General features: G+C 34.4%; 1 protein-coding gene across 2 annotated transcripts in view; it reads left to right on the top strand.

The window, feature by feature from the left end:
• Positions 1-10114: 10114 nt before the first annotated feature.
• The window catches only part of LOC149776290 (transmembrane protein 98-like), a 106176-nt gene continuing 104403 nt past the window's right edge, over positions 10115-11887 (top strand). The window contains exon 1 of one of the 2 annotated variants that reach the window (XM_089942741.1): positions 10115-10195. The gene's annotated coding sequence lies outside the window, so the exon portion shown is untranslated. The remainder of the gene's footprint in view (positions 10196-11887) is intronic. The other variant, XM_089942743.1, reaches the window with a different exon arrangement.

Below are 11887 nucleotides of genomic sequence, written 5' to 3'. Positions count from 1 at the left end.
TAGGTGTCATAGGTCCTAAAAGAATAGTAGAGGGCTAGAGAAATAAAATTACTTCAAAACTTGTCAAGAGACAACACACATACCACTGCCAATATGATGGTGTGGGCCAAATGAACCACCCTGGAAAAGATTTCAGAGAGGCCATAACTCTGATGAATCTGCAGGAAAATGGTGAGTATCAAACTTGGCCAAGGTCTTAATGTACATTGTTCCTCAATATGATTTAAATGCATTAAGTCTTTAAAAACTTAAGTGAAAATGAAAATTACCACTGATTCAACAAGATGTTATGTTATGTCGGACTCTAGTCCAACATACCTATTCGACCTCACCCATGCGTACACACCAGCAAGATACTTACGCTCCTCTTCTGACAATCGTACACTCATTATTCATGTGAACAGCGTTCTTTTGCATACCAGGGCCCAGCAACGTGGAATGAATTGCCCACTGACACAAAGACACAGTGATCACATTCAAGAGAGCTCTCAAAACTCACTTATTTCAACTGCAAGAACTTAAAGACCTAATAATGTTTCCTACCTTAAATATTCTCAGCATGTTTTTTCAATGTTTTCTAATTTCAGGGTGTTTGTTTTTGTAATCATATCATTATATGTTTTTTATCTTATAGGTGTTGTCTGATGTTGTAAAGCGCTTAGAGCTTCTAAAGATTAGGCGCTATACAAAGTCCTCATTATTATTATTATGTCACAAGATGGACAGGTATGGCTAACAGTTATACGCCCAGTGACACATATTGGTTTTTGCTAAAATCAAAGCTCATTCAGAAGAGGTAAGGTGCTACAGGAAAAGAAGTGTCATGAATCACAAATCCTATTTTTGACAACTACTTATCAGTGTTGTGCTCACATTATATTTTTATTCACTTCAGTACTTTTTTTAAAAATGTTGCCAGAAATGTGCTGCCCAAGGCAGTGGCATAGTTGGCATATGTGGACATGTGTCCTACATGCTCCCACCATATCTATAGTGGCAAATATATAGATTCCAGTGCAAATATATTCTAGAAATGTCTTTTTCAGCCACTGATGTATATTACTATATGAATACAATTGTATAATCAGGGACTGACCATAATATACTAGCATATATAGATATATATACTTTCAAGAATAAAGCAATTGATCCTCCTTATCTTAAAATTACTATATTACCACATAAACAACATGAATACTTTCAATCTAAAATACTTTTTTTTGATTTAGTAAATTTTCTTTTCTGTGACATTACAATTTTGCACAACTAAATCTCCAATACATGAATCATTGTTGAATCAAGGAGAGTTACAAAACCCTTCTGTAGATGAAAATGACTTAACAGTTTCCAAAGTTGAGGGTTATTTGCTCCTGCCCTCCCTCATTTAAATGTAAATTCTTCCTCAACTGCAAAATGTTATGAATTTTATTTGGAATTTAATCTAACTTTTTTTTAAATAAATGCAATCAATAGTTTTTGAGTTATCAAAAGACCAACACCATCACAGATAAAACATACAACTAATTATTACATGTATTTGGGTTATGGAAAAAGCCTATGTATGATGGATACAAGGATGGTCAAAAGATTTAACATAATTACTGTAATTTCAAATGTTTATTTAATTATTTTTAAACTGCTGTATATTGTATATTTTAGGCAGCTCTGTTGGTAATTTTGATCTCTAAAACTTAGAATACATAGATGCATGATAAACAGTTCTCTATTTTCAAATTTGGAATTAGACGATTGCAATTACAGATTGGTAAATGTGAAGAAAACATGTTATCACTCTGGTATGCCAAAGAACAAAGGTGGAATTTGGCTTTAATAACATCTACCAATGATGAACAAGTTAGACAGGCCCATGAGGTATTAACAGAACAAACCTTATGGGCTTTTATCTTCATGAATGAAAGGTCCCCCTCTGTAAGGTCAGTGTAAGCCCTCTTGATGGTCAGAATAATCCACATACAAATAGTGGATGGTAAAATAACAGTGGAGCCATTTAAGAGAAGGAAAAGATGTTTCTTTTTCTTCTTTCTCCCTAAATGGGGCATGAGTCCACTAGATTATCCACACTGCAAACATGACTAGGATTGGGATCTCTATAGGGAGCGGAACTACCAAAGGAAGCTGGGTTAAGAATAAATTGCCTGACAAAGAAGATAAACAGACTCACAAATGCTGCTGAATCAAAAACAACTTTTTTTATATCGCTTGAGATGAACCAAGCATAAAGGTTGAGAATCTGTGAGTTGTTGTGTAGAAAGGAGCCTTTATACTATGACTGAAGGTGAAGGTCTCTCCTCTGAGGTGATGTTCTGGGCTGGTCTACCAAAAGGGAAAGAATCATGCTGAACCATGTTTTGCGAGGATAGAGGGACTCTCAAAATGATCTGAGCAGTGGAAATTCTAATTTTGAAGAGAACATGCGATATCATTTTGAATGGTATGATGGCATAAATAAGCAAACAGAGAATCTCATTTCAGGCTGATGGCATCCGCTTCCAAGGCCCTCTGGTCCTGGACTGCTGAAACATAAAAAGGGGAGCTTGTTGGTTTAGCCTTCTCACAAACAAGTACATTAAAGATCTTGGGTCTTTCCCACAATCTAAACAGGGACTATGCTACAGATTGGTACAGAGACCATTCCATGAAGATTACCTTACCTCTCCTGGACAGAATGTCCACAACAAAACATTCTTATTACTGATAAACTCAATACCTTTTGAGGCTGCCTAGTGAAAAAGGTTCCAAACTCCACTGAAAGAGAAGGAACATGTGTGCCTCCTTGTTGCCTGTGGTATGCTACAGCTGATGTGTTATTGGAGGAGACCATCACACAGTGATTCCTTACTTAATCGACACATCCCTGGTAGGGCAAACAAATACATCCCTAATTTCAAAAATGTTTATGTGTTGGTTAGATTGTAAAAAAGCACCATGAACCTTGAAGAAGTAGCCCTTCCAGTTTGGCTCATCCCAAATCTGATGCATGTTTTTCTGAGAACATATAAGTGTGCTGTTTATGGGGTGTGAAACTGGTCCTGATTTGCCAACCAATTCATGTGGTGCTGAAATTCCAGTCCTTGAGCTTTCTGAGCTTTCAGGAGATCCATGAGCAAACTTCAGTTTGCCAGAATAAGAAAGTGAAGAGACGTATTCCTAGGAGATCCTGGTCTAAGTTCAATGTTCCCAGAAAGGACATACCAAGGTAAATTGATGTTTTAGCTCTCAGTGCTTACAAAAGGGCCAGGATTATCAACTCTGTCCAGTAGGATATGGACTAATCCCCTATTAGTAAGTAAGTTCATCCCCACATATAGGCCCACTTTCTCTAGGTTTGGCATAGTGCCCAGCTGTCACTATGGACCAGCTGAAAGACAGATCATGTGTGAGACTTTAGGAGGCCATTGTGGGTCAACCAGCGGTACAAATGCTAGAGGATTAGACATCACTAATGACCTAATATTGGCAGCAACTATGCCCATTACTCTTGGTGCCGAGGCTAAGCAGAATGGCTGAGTGCAATACTGGAAAACTTCAAGGTCCAGACAAAACCAAAGTACTTCCTGTGAGCAGGAAAAACTGGGATGTGAAGGTACACATCCTGGAGATCAATAGAAACTGTCCAGTTGCATGATCCTATGGCATCTCTGACCAATAATCTCTATTTTGAAAGATTCCTCCTGAAGAATAATCAGATAAAACATTCCACCTTAATGTATACTAGGAAAATTTGAGAAGAATGCCAGAGACTGTCCATTTAACACTCTTGCAATAAAATGTTCATTATATCCAAGTCAAAACAGAACAAGTACTTAAATGATAGTAGATGTATATATACGAATAGATTTAATGGAGTCTGTGACTTTCATATTTATGATAGAAAATGACGAGGTTTTTATATTTCATGTTTGTATGTCTATAATGAAACAAGTTGACCAATGGTTTGTGGTCTTCACTCTAGCATGCACTGAGATGTAATTTTTGTTTGATAAGAAAACATCAAAGGTCTTCCAAACTTATTTCAAAATGAACGTGGTGTTTTGTTAAGATGACGGACTTCATAAGGAGAACTAATTAACGATAATATTTAAATGTATAATCTATGAAGTCCTTTGTCCATTTGTTAATAAACACCAGAAGATACCATAATGACAATAAGAGGGCTTATGCACATGGGTGCCAGCAGGATTTTTTGCAGGGGGGTGGGTCAGTCAGTCACAGCCAGGACTTAGTATAGTAAGCAGTCTGAAACTAAAGCTAATATTTACTAACCGTTTTGAACAGAATCTTGTGACATATTTTCAGCTTCATTTACATGATTAAACTTGTCGGAATATATATATATATATATATATATATATATATATATATATATATATATATATATATATATATATATATATATATATATACATAAATATATGCTGTATGATGGAGGGGATCACATGACCCCCTGTTACTTATGCTGAAAGTGACCCTTGTTATAACTGAATCTGACACATTTTAACATATAGATTTATGTCCTTTGGCATGGGAAAGTTGCAGTTATTTGTTTTGACTTAAAGTCTCTTTTAACAAATACAAAATCCACCCACCCCATTTTCACAGCATCAGAGGACAACAATTCCCCAGCAGTGTTTCATCCTGTTTTCCAAGATGAAAGACCATCAGGGCCACATAGGTCAAATTCACGGGCACTTTTCACTATCAGAGCATCCTGCATATTCTTGTATCATTTAAATTATTGTATTACTTGACTATCATTACTATTCTGAACATTTACATCAAACTTCTTCCTGTTACCAAACTTTAGATTTATTTCATAGAGTATTACTCTATGACACCAAATCATTCTTAATTATTTTCTTGTTTTCTTATTCAGTAAAAGAGTTCTACAGAGAAGAATTGATTGACAGCCTACAAACTCAGTGATAGGTACTTTTTTCCATTGCTGCTAAATTCTAAAACCATACAAATTTTTGTTTTTCATGTTGGTCAATTTAAAACAAACCTTTTTATTTGGAAACATTATCATGATGATGACTATTTCATTGTGTATTTTTTATGCTTTATTGGCCAGACTGTCATACCCATTGCTGGTATCAAGTGCTGTGGACCAGTAGGGCAGTTCTTTGCTGTCATCATTATTATGAATTCAGCCATTTCTGAACATCCTCTAAATACACAGTAATGGTTCTTGCATTTCTATCAGACTATCAGGACAGACTCCACTACTAATTGTATTTGTATCAATCAGATTAGATTCCATCACTGATTGCATTTCTATCCAACTATCAGGATAGATTCAATCGCTGATTGCATTTGTATCAGACTATCAGGATAGAATTCATCACCGATTGTATTTGTATTAGACCATTAGGAAAGTTACCACCAATGATTTCATTTGTATCAAACAGGATAGATTCTATCAATGATTGTATTTGTATCATACTAACAGGACAGATTCCACCACTGGTTGCGTTTGTATCAGACTAACATGATAGATTCCATCAATAATTGCATTTGTATCAGGCTATCAAATTAGATTCCATCAATGATTGCATTTGTATCAGACTAACAGGACAGATTCCATCAATAATTGTATTTGTATCAGACTAACAGGACAGATTCCACCACTGGTTGCATTAGCATCAGACTAACAGGATAGATTCCATCAATAATTGTATTTGTATCATACTAAAAGGACAGATTCCACCACTGGTTGCATTAGCATTAGACTAACAGGATAGATTCCATCAATGATTGTATTTGTATCATACTAAAAGGACAGATTCCACCACTGGTTGCATTTGCATCAGACTAACAGGATAGATTCCATCACTGATTGCATTTGTATCAGGCTATCAAATTAGATTCCATCAATAATTGCATCTGTATCAGACTAACAGGTTAGATTTCATCACTGATTGTATTTGTATCAGACTATCTAGATAGATTCCATCAATGATTGCATTTGTATCAGACTAACAGGTTAGATTTCATCAATAATTGTATTTATCAGACTAACAGGACAGATTCCACCACTGGTTGCATTAGCATCTGACTAACAGGATAGATTCCATCAATGATTGCATTTGTATCAGGCTATCAAATTAGATTCCATCAATGATTGCATTTGTATCAGGCTATCAAATTAGATTCCATCAATGATTGCATTTGTATCAGGCTATCAAATTAGATTCCATCAATGATTGCATTTGTATCAGACTATCAAATTAGATTCCATCAATGATTGCATTTGTATCAGACTAACAGGTTAGATTTCATCACTGATTGCATTTGTATCAGACTATCAGGATAGATTCCATCACCGGTTGCATTTGTATCATACTATCAGGATAGATTCCATCAATGATTGCATTTGTATCAGACTATCAAATTAGATTCAATCAGTGATTGCATTTGTATCAGACTATTAGGACTGAACCAATCACTGACTGTTGGAGGCTCAGGAATTAATCTTCTAGATAGTAGGTTTTGGAACTGGAATTCTTCCAGACTGCATTTGTAACATGATAAAAAAAAATCAATCTATCTTCTACTACTTTAAACTAATATTGTATGCTATCTGAAATTGAATTAAATTAAAAACTAAAAAAATAAATGAAAAACTGTTAAAACTTTATAGAGTTTAGCTTGTAGTTCTATTAAAATATTTGTGAATACCTAGATCTGGGTTGAAGTGTTTTGGTGATTGCAGAGTTCCAGGGTATATTATCAACATGAATAAATGTATACCAGGTTAAAGTGTCAATTACATGTATATCTAATCATCTAATTTGCTTACTTCCTACATACACTTATACCACTATAGTAAGTTCCAGCCCACTCCATGTAGGATCAAATATTTAAAGGTTCAAAGATTTTTAAATTAAGATGTAGGTTCTATTCCGGAATGTGAAATTGCAAGACTCATGCTAACTTCCCAAAGAATGTGCTGATAAATCAACTGAATGCCCAAAAATCCTATATTTTATTTTCAAACCGTACCTATTTCCTCAAAAAAAAGCCTCTTTTCTTTTGTTCAGAAAAATGCAGCCCTTTATTTCGAATGGAGGGACTATAAATGCTCTCTATAACTCAGGCATCTCTTACTTACAGCTCACAACTTGGTTTAATCTGCTTATATTTAATCATAAGGTCTGACTTTAACAATCAATTATCTGGCCTGCACCCTGGAGGAAATTCAACATGCATCTTATAACTTGATCAATCAGATTAGCTGTGGGTTTAGCTTAGGCATGGGCTATCTGGAATTTATTGGTGAAATCTTCATGGAAAAGTGACCATTAATTTTGCATGAAAACTGTGCACCCTGGTCAAACATGCCAAGAATAAATTGATTTTTCTGCTTCCTTGATTAAAAAAAATCATCAATCTTCATGAAGATCATTTTTGTGAAAACTACACATTTTTTAATTATATATCACATAAAGAATAATAGTGGGTATGTAGCTTTGGGAATGACTTGGGAAGCATCAGTGGGTATTTCTTAAAGTTTTAATAAGTACTTAGACAGACATCAGCAGTGATATATATTTTCTGCTTCCAATCAATATAATCATCTTTGAAAAACACATGTACAAAAAGTATCAGACAGTATAGATTAAAAACTAAGATTATCTGTGTCATTCTATTCATTACTAATCTCTCTAACAACATGGAGAAAGTTATATATCATCCAGGTACATATAATATGGGGAAACAAATTTTGGTCTGGACCTATTAGCCTGGCAAGGCTGATGCTGTCAAATTGGTCTCAATTTTAAATTTAAAAAAATTCCATGTAAGATTGGGCTACTTACATGAAATTTCATTTGCCCAACAATAATTTTCATGCATCTGATCTTCTGGGGCTTGTGAGATGTTCAACTCCAGGATGCAACCATGTACCTTTTAGTATGGTAAATTAGAAACGAGCACATAAACACTGCAAAAAGCATTATAAAAGGCACACAAATATTGCCCGTATCATTTGCAAGCTAGTGCACATTGTCCTGACTATTAGGCGTGTCCACTACATCATCAAGATCACTCCAGTGGCCTTAGTGGTCAGAAAGCCTGCCTTGGATATGGGAGGATGCAAGTTCGAACCCCTGCCAAGTCATGCCAAAGACATAAAAATGGTACTAGCAGCTGCCTCACTTGGTGTTCAGCCTTAAGAGTATGTACATGTGATTTTGATTTTTAATGTAGGTTTAACAATTTTTCAGTCATATTGCTAAGATGCCTGCAGTGTGTCAGTTTATAGTGATGTCTAGCACTGGGCATCATGCTACATGAATGCAGCATCATGCCCCACCCAGTCACATTATCCTGACACCAGGCTGAGCAGTCCTAACACTAACCTCTTAATGTTGTGCACCTAGCGAGGCAGCTGTTAGTATCATTTTTATCATTCTTTGATATGACTTGGCTGGGGCCTAAACCCATGACCTCCTGAGGCGAACACTCTAACCACTAGGCCACTGCAGCAGTCCAGCATTAAGAGGTTAGTGTTAGGATTGGTTGGCCTGGTGTCAGGATAATGTGACTAGACATCATTAGATACTGCCACACCACAGACATGTAGTGATAGGACTCAAATTGTTAAAGCTATTATTAAAAATCCAAATTTACACACACACACACACACACACACACACACAAATCATCAAGACACATTATCTGATCACTCATTATGTGGCAAGCTTTTCACTGATCAAGATTATCTTGCACTCTGAAAAATTTCTTAGCAACCAAATTGTGAAAAATTAAGGAATATATGACCCTTTCTCCCTCTCTTATTTTCTTATGTATAACAAATGATATAATTTCCCTCAGTCTGTTAAAATTATACATTTAATTTCTGCCCTGTATTTAGCATTTAATTATTCAAAATTAGAAACAGGCAGTGTAGTCTTGATTTCCTTCCTTCTGTTGTCTTTTTCAATTCTATAACATAGTTTGAATTCTTCAAAAGAATTTAATTACATTTCCAAAGTATTTCAGTGTTTAGTTATTAAATTATAATTTATAGGTACCAATTAAGTGATATAGTCTGTATCCTGTGCTATGGTATTACTGTCTCCTGTGTTATGACTCTATGGTATTAAACTAAGTAACAGAAACAAGCTAAATCAACAAATAAAGTAAAATCAAGGCATAATTTAATTTTCTAAGTTACAAAGTGAAAACTGAAAAGTAACTTAACAGTATTGTGGATTAAATCCCAAATAATCTTCAATGTTCGATCATCAAGGTTAGGTCTTGAGCTCAAATTCAAGTAAACATCATTGAAAAAAATAGCATTAGTCAGGTAGGCCCAAATTCCTATACCCAATTACAAAGGTCAAACATAAAACAAATTAAACATATATACCACTTAAAACAACTTCGTGTCATTCAATAAATTTATAATGTGTTCAGAAATAGGAAAATAAACTTATAACTGGATTTCCATTTGCCGACTTCATGCATTTCCTTTTAAATGTGGGTTGGAAAGTCAATAATAATCATGTAAGTAATGATCTGTACATCAGTATTTAAAAATAGGCGTAAATCTTTAATGTGAAATACTCTGAAAATATATGCAATCAGCTAAATTTTATAACTTCATCAAAATAGCAATAGGTAGGGGATTTTTTCCCCCTCTAAAAATACACACGTTTTGTATCTCTTTGTTACCTAAATTCATAAGGGGGAAAATAGATATAAGTTATCATAAAAGTGAGTTTGGGATAACAAGAAGTTATAAAGTGTATGTTTGCCCTCAGATTCGCAGACGTGTTCTCTTTTTAAAAAAAATTTGGGTACTTAAAATTTACCGCTATTAACGTCTTCTCTTTTTCATAGACTCGCTGCATATTGTTAATATAAGTAATCCTAGAATAGGTAAGAAACTTCAAATTTACCATGAATAGTTATTTGATTATTAATAATATGTATATTGTTCAAAGACAAAGATTAATTTTATGATTAAATTGACGAAACACTGTTTTTGTAACGGTTTTCGAGATTGCTTAGATTGGTGTGCGGTTCATTAAGAAATATAATCGATAATAAAAATATGAATTGGTGAGCAAACGTTTCAAAAGCAGCGCCACCTATCCATTGTTGTTGTAACTAGCACATGATGAACATGTTGTTTCGATCCAGAGACCGAAATTGAGTGACATTTATGGTAAAGCAACCACATTACTATTATTCAGTTTGATTATTCATTAAAGCCGTCAGTTCTGCTTAACGTAACACCTATACACGCTTTTAGGGGATCTGCATATTTCTTAGAGAATATAAAGTCTATGGAACTAATTAAGTTCTATACACAGCAGTCGGTCTTTTCTGCGCATGTAAGTTTTCCGTCACCAATATTGACACAAAATGAATGCCGAATTAGACCGATTGACGAAAATAAAATACTACAGTCCTTTCCATTTGAAATGTGGCAATTGTCACCAGAACATTCTGTTCATTTTAATACAAATTTTGGACACAACGGGATACTACCCCTGTGTTTTCATGACTCGCGATATGTCGGCCTATTCTGCGCATGACGAGAGCTAATGTTTATGCATCGGGCGAAATGGAATACACTATTTTGGACTATTTCCGTCAGCATTTCAACAGATGAACTTGGTCAGAATTATAGTAGAAATAATGTCACTAAATAACAAGGATATTAAGTAAATTAAACAGTTTTAATAAAAAATATAGAAGTTCAACATTTTATAAATTGTATACGTTATTAAATTAAAAGAAACGACAATGAATTTGAGTGTAATGTGTTTGAACGTCTCGTAATGTCCATGGAAAAATAAAAATCTTAAGAATTTTGAACATACCATTAGTTCTGTAACGTAAAACATATCACATATTTTTGTTTGGGTGCTTCTTCTTACTGCATAAATAACAACCTTTTGTAGCTGTTCCTAAGTCGACTGACGCAGATGAGAGGTAAAATGTTCAGGAATATCTCACACACTTGGCATCCCATATGGACACTTTTCCACAAAATTAAATCAGATTGATTATACTTACTTTGCTGTCTTTAACCTGATGGAATCAAAATCTGATAGTAGAAAATAGACACATTTTCATGTTGCTGTTCAGCTGGCAGGAATACAATGGAAGCCAGGAATGCCAAAAACAGAGTAGGTTGAAGAATGTTTCTTTAATGAAATGAATAAAAATATACTAATATTGAAGAAAGTTTAGATTTCTTTGTTTCATTCAGGATTCATCATCCTTCTGACCAGCATCCATCGCATTCCAGCCAACTGAAATATGTTATAAGCCTATGCTGTTGTAATATGTAACAGAAAAGAATGAAAAGCAACAAGCTTTGTAATATTCAACAAATATTTTATTACCCTAAAATGCAATGTGAAAATGAATAAAAGAGAACTTGTGTATTGTAAATTAAATCCCAGCATAGTTCTAGAATTACAGACACAAGTTCTAATAATAAAAGTTCTGAATAATCTTTAGTGGAAATCCAAATCAAGTCCAATGCTGAAGGTGATATACTTATGGTGGCCTGTATTGTGCTGTTGTACCAACATTCTTTTGTTAAAACACAGTAATATAATTCCAGGTTTGAATTCACTCTATATCACAGTGAATGTCTAGCCAAAAATCTTATTTTGAACGCTCTGTATTTCCAGTGAAAAATCACTTGAATAATTTGAAGAAATAAATTCCAGCCCAGATGAATTTATGGACATAACAGCAATACAAATTAATTCTGCTTGATCTTAAAGCACAGATGAATAATGCTTTTAGAAAGTATGTTACAAATATTATAATATAATATAGAACCTGGACTATATCAGGTATGCCAGAGGAATCCCTATAACCTAGGCCCAGACCCAAA

The sequence above is a fragment of the Sinohyriopsis cumingii genome, chromosome 18 (assembly GCF_028554795.1).
Source record: "Sinohyriopsis cumingii isolate HCF-2022 chromosome 18, ASM2855479v2, whole genome shotgun sequence".
Lineage (NCBI taxonomy): Eukaryota > Metazoa > Mollusca > Bivalvia > Unionida > Unionidae > Sinohyriopsis > Sinohyriopsis cumingii.
Note: the sequence above shows the minus strand (reverse complement) of the source record. Positions and strands in the feature narration are given on the sequence as shown.